Consider the following 5,949-nt stretch of genomic DNA (forward strand, 5'->3'; position numbering starts at 1 on the left):
CAGAGTTTCTCTATGTAGCTTTGCACCTTTCCTGGAACTCACTTGGTAGCCCAGGCTGGCCTCGAACTCACAGAGATCTGCCTGCCTCTGCCTCTGCCTCTCGGGTGCTGGGATTAAAGGCGTGTGCCAACACTGTACGGCATAATTAGTTTTATTCCCAAACTTCATTACTTCACTAGAGATTGGTCTACAGAGAGAGTGGGGGGCATTTTAGGCAGGCTAAGTCACACATAGCATTAGAGATTATTGGTTAGAGATGAACCATTACTCCCAGGTTCATCTGCAAAAGTCATAAACTAATCCATAGTGTCCTTCGGCATGCAGTGTTTAGATTGTTTTGCTTTGTTGTTTTTTTGAGACAGGGTTTCTCTGTGTAGCCCTGGCTGTCTTGGAACTTACTCTGTTGTTGTACCAGGCTTTTTTTTTTTTTTTTTTTTTTTGGTGGGGGAGGGCCACCAACAGCTTCCAAATCATGACACAGAGACTTCTTTCTAGTTATGAATGCTTGGCCTTAGCTCTTATTTTAATCTGTTTCTCTTCATCTATGTTTTGCCTCAGGGTTTTTAACCTTTTTTTCCCATATGTTCTACTCTGTGCCTGCTGGCTGGTGGCTGCAGCTCCTCCTCTTTTTCCCTTGTCCTCTCTTCGTCTCCCTCTTATTCTTCTCTCTATTTATTCTCTCTGCCTGCCAGCCCCGCCTATCCCTCTTCTGCCTAGCTATTGGTCATTTAGCTTTTTGTTAGACCAATCAGGTGCCTTAGGCAGGCAAGGTGAAACAGCAACACATCTTTTCATAATTAAATAGATGCAGCATAAACAAATGTAACACACCTTTACATAGTTAAGTATTCTGCAATACTGTGTAGACCAACCTGGCCTCTGCCTCCCAAGTGCTGGGATTAAAGGCGTGTGCGACCCTCACCCAGCTGTACTGCTTACATTTAATGCCACACAAGTTTCCCTGAAACCTACTATCTTAAACAAATATCATTTGATGGTGAATTATTATTCTTCAAGCCCCTCTGTGGCTTTAACTAAGGTGGTGTTGGATTCAGCAGGCCTCTGGGCATGGCCTGTAACAGTGCAGCCCTGGTCCCTAGGTCTTCATGTGTAATTTCAGAAGACCGGGTTTAGGCAGAACCCTCCTCCTTGTGCTCTTTCCTTCAAGACACTCACACTCCTTAAGTGAATGTTGCTCAGGTTTAGAAGCTAGACAGAAGGCCAGAAATGTCTCCAAAATTCCAGAACAGTCTTTCCTCTCTATGCCGATGAACAAACAAGTCCAGTTTAGGCTCCAGGGCTGAGTGTGTAGATTTCACCTCTCGATGAGGGGGCTCAAAAGATATGCAGCCATCTTTTACTCAGCATAGAGGGCTTCTGCTTTGCTGTATGCTTACGCTGGCCTTCTATAATTTAGTCCCAGGAAATCAGACATGGCTAGCAGCATTCAAATTTCACATTTTCCAAATTTTTAAAGTAAATATTTTCAAACTGAATTGCCTAACTCAGGAAAATAAGAAACACTCCCACCCACATTGAAGGCAATGTCTAGCTAATTATTTGGGCTAATTTGCTTCTCTTCCCTACAACTACTTTCCAACTGGCTTGAAACAATGATTGTACTTTACTTCCTGCTTGCCTCTCCAGTCCCAATTTCATATTTATAGCATTGCATCACTCACTAAATCCGAGGGTGTACAGGAAGGAGACTGAACTGCAGGCAGAGGGCTGTCAACCACTAAAGGGTTTCCACTCTCCAAGTAACCTGCTGTGACGGCAAGGGTTAGGGTTAGGGCTATTTCAGCAGGAAGTATATGAACTGGTAGCTTAAGTGTGGGTGTCTGCAGGGAATTGTACAAAACTGTGACTTGTGGAAAGCTTTGAGAGGGAAGGTTTGGGTGCCTCACCCAGGAGTGAGGAAGAACTGCCTTCAAAATGGGATTTAAATTGGCTTAAGAGACAACAAAGCCAGTGTGCTATTATGTGATGTGAGCCTGTGGGCAAAGATCCCCACTGCTCGCAATGGCAATCTTACTGATTTTTGTCATTTTCTTATTGTCCTTTGGTGAAAAGTCTTCTACTCTGCAGACTATGGCAAACACTCCACACTTCTAAACTGCTACCATGATCTCTTTCATTATCTCTTTCTCAATCACTGACCCAGCTTCCTTCTTCACAGACATTCTCAATTTCCTGTCCACCTGTTCCCCAAAGTTCCTTGTGCTCGAATGTCTGCTTCCTCATTAGCACATGCTGTCTCTTTTTAGCTCAAGATCAATCCTTGCATCTAAGTTAATCTCCATAAGGAACTAGGCTAAGAATAACTGGGGGAGGCAATCCGGCTGCAGGAGAGCCTACTTACTGTTCTGCTCTCCCCTTGGGTTGCACAAACCAGTCACCTTTTCAGCAGGAAAGTGAAGGAATACTTCTTTAGAGAGGCGCAAATTAAGACCCGAAAAAGGAAGGGACTAGCCAAAGAAAGAGCAGGAGAAAGAGTGAATTAGGCAGAGAAAGAGAAAAATCCCTAACAGGGCGATAGTTGGATGTACTAAGAAAGGTAAAGACAACTATGGCCGGAGTGGAAACAGGAAAGGAAGATACTGCAATATAGATAAGCCTATAGTTCATATAGTACTATGAAAAGCCTAGGTTTAATTCCAAACTACACCTCACAATAAGATTCATGAGTAGCCAGAATTTGGCAAAAGGATAGAATAGTTGAGGAAGATTGGGGAAATAGGAACGAGCCTGGGGAAAACACAGGTATTCATTTTTGACATCTTGATTGAGAGATGGAGGCAGAGGATCAGGGCTTTGAGTCTAGTCAGGTCTGCACGAGACCCTAGCTCAACAAAATAAAACAAAACAAGCCCCAAACTCTAATCAAAACAATGCCATTTAGTCTGTGGGGATGCCTCAGTGGGTATATTAGATAAAGTTAAACTTATACATTAGGGGAAAGATTCAAAGTCAGTAATACATTAAGTTCTTGTATGAACTATATACGCAAAGTCCTCAGCTCAAACCCAAACCCTGAGAATCATTAGCCCACAAACAGGAATTAGAGCACTGGTCATGCGTGAGGTGACTTTGGGAAAATGTCTAAGAGAGAGAGAGTCAGCCTATCAGATAAAACCAATGCTTCAAAAAGAGGAGAGAAGGCCTTGCTGCACAGTTTGAATGGTTAGTCAGGTAGCTGAGGAGCCCAGAGAGTGCATAATGAGGAAGACACCTGGAACAGTGTCATAAAGGAAGGAGATGGGGTTAGCTCAAGAACACCTGCCTGGGACACACAAGCCCTTGGGTTCGGGTACCAGCACTCTTCCCAAACAACAGATGAGTGCGTGCTTACCTGCTTCATAAGGGCCAACGAGCCGCACTAAATAGAGGCAGAGGGACATTGGCTGTACCCAGCAACGTGGGCAACAATGGTGACTGACACACACACAGTAACCTGAGAAGTGAGTACAGGAACAAGATCAGACTGAGTCAATGAATCAGTGAGAATTAAGTTGAAGAGGTTCAAGGAAATGGTGGTGGCTTGCTGTGGAATAATGCCCTTGTACACTGGTCTAATAAAACGCTGATGGGCCAGTAGCCAGGTAGGAAGTATATGTGGAGAGAGCAGACAAGGAGAATTCTGAGAAGAGGATGGCTGAGTCAGGAGACGCTGCCAGCTGCTGCCCTAAGAAGCAAGATGTAAAGGTACCAGTAAGCCACAAGCCCCGTGGCAAAGTATAGATTTATAAAAATGGGTTAATTTAAGATGTAAGAGCTAGACAGCAAGAATCCTGAGCCATTAGGCCATACAGCTCGTAACTAATATAAGCCTCTGTGTGTTTATTTGGGTCTGAGTGGCTGCGAGACCACAGGGAAGATGGAATATACTGTTCAGATGGAATCCTTATGGAGAACGGAGACAGACTCAGAACACGAGAGGGGAGCAAAGAAAACTGGCACGTGCTTACAAGTGAGAGGCCGGAGTAGGGCGTTCCTGCCCAGAGAACTCTGTTCTCCAGGTGAGACGATATTGTCAATCGAGAAGGAATGTGTGGAACGACTGGCCGAGGGGGGACTACGCTCACTTGTTGTTTAAAACCTTAAAACAGTACCTCCACATACTGGTGCTTGTCTCAGTCAAGGCGTGTGACCGGGAAAATAGGAGAAACTTCTTATTTGTGCTCACATAGTTGTGCCCAAAGAGCACAACTGTTATTTATAATAATTGCAGCAGTATTGTTATCAAATGACAGAAAACAACAACGTTTGCAATAAAGGAGTGGATGTCATTTGGGAGGAAAAACTGCATAATAAAATATCATGTGTCTATGAAAAGAAATGAGTAAGCTTGCATGATGATAAAGACGGAATTCTAAGAGTAATTACCAAGTAAATAAAACAACATATAGGGAAACTCAGTGTTGTACAAGTTTCTGTTAATAGTATATAAAGAGGGGAGATAAATATATCAATTTGAGGTCTTAAAGAAAACCAATGTTTCCTTATCTACTGGAGTTCAGAACTGAGAAATGGGTCAAAGAAATAATGTAGAAGCCAAATTATAACTTCCATCAAGTTGATATATTAACACTTTACACTTTCCTCGTGGGTGAATGGAATTCCTAACACTGAACCCCATTAACTAACATACCCCCCGCCCCCATTTTCAGTACAGCCCTGGGCTCTTACAGAGCCAGCCATTAGAGGGATTATCAACAAACATGTCTTTGTGTAAGCAGGCTTTTTACCAAGGAGAAAGAGTTGAGTTGAGCATTCCTAGAATATTCTTCTAAGACTTTTCAGTCTGATAAGCAGCAGCATCTCTTCAGACAGAATGCTCACAGGAGCAAGGCTGCGTGTGATGAAGGAGCCGCTCTAACTATCATCACAGAATCTAAACCCGAGAAGAAGGTGACAGGAAGGAGAGAAGACTGTCACTAACCAAGAGTCAGCTCAAGGTTCTGACAGTGCCCAGTGAACAAAATGTGCTGATGGGGTAAGCACAGAGGAAGAGTAGGGAGGCTGTGGCCAGTATTTCGGAAGTAATGCAAATTCATACCCTGTAAATCTGAGGAATGGGGCATACGGGGGGGGGGGTATAATGGGGAAAAGAACAAGGAATTGAGAAACCAGATGCAGAGTAGGTTATCCCACATGGATAGTTAAATCCTAAAGATGAGGAAGAGGAGAAAGGAGAAGAAAAAAAAGGCTTGACTCAGAGCTAATCTTCAGGGTATGGAGGGGAGGAAGGCCATTATGTATCAGCAATGGAAAATGAAGGGCAAGTTTTGGAGACCACGGAAGAGAGAAAAAGCAATAATGTAGCATGAGAGCTCTCCTCCCCTCTTAACCCTGAGCTATTCTGGGCGTGAGAGAGCAAACAGCAAACTGCGTCCACAGGGAAAGGCCATAAAAACGCGAGGATATCAGAGCTCAGACAAAGTCAAGGTCACAGGGCAGTGTGCTGCACAGAGTGAGGCATGTGGGACTGATGAGGAAAGACCCAGAGGCTGGGAGAAGGTAAGCAGAGGGCCAGGGCCAGATCCCTCAACAGGAGGAAAACTTGTGTGCAGCAAGCGGGCGAAAGGGCCTGTGAGGTGTGACATTTCTGTAACGTGTGTGATATTTCTGGTCTCTTAGAGAAAGGTGACCTTGGTTCTCAATGTAAGCTAAGGGTGCACCTCAGTATTCCCCACATGCTCAAGCTGAGTGCAGTCTCCAGCCCTGAAAAGCAAGTATGGGAAGGTTAAGGTTTTCAGTACTGAAATCTTTCCCTAGTTAACTGTCCCCCACTTTCCACACCTCCTGCTGGACTTCAGCAGGGCCGCAGAAGCCAGCGTAATCATTAGCATGGCCTCACCTAAGCTCAGTCCTCAGCATGGCAGTTTGCCTGACATTTTCTACCCATGCCAATCTTCCCACCCCACCCCACACGCCCTTGCGCCCGCT

The sequence above is a fragment of the Onychomys torridus genome, chromosome 23, assembly GCF_903995425.1.
Source record: "Onychomys torridus chromosome 23, mOncTor1.1, whole genome shotgun sequence".
Classification (NCBI taxonomy): Eukaryota; Metazoa; Chordata; class Mammalia; order Rodentia; family Cricetidae; genus Onychomys; species Onychomys torridus.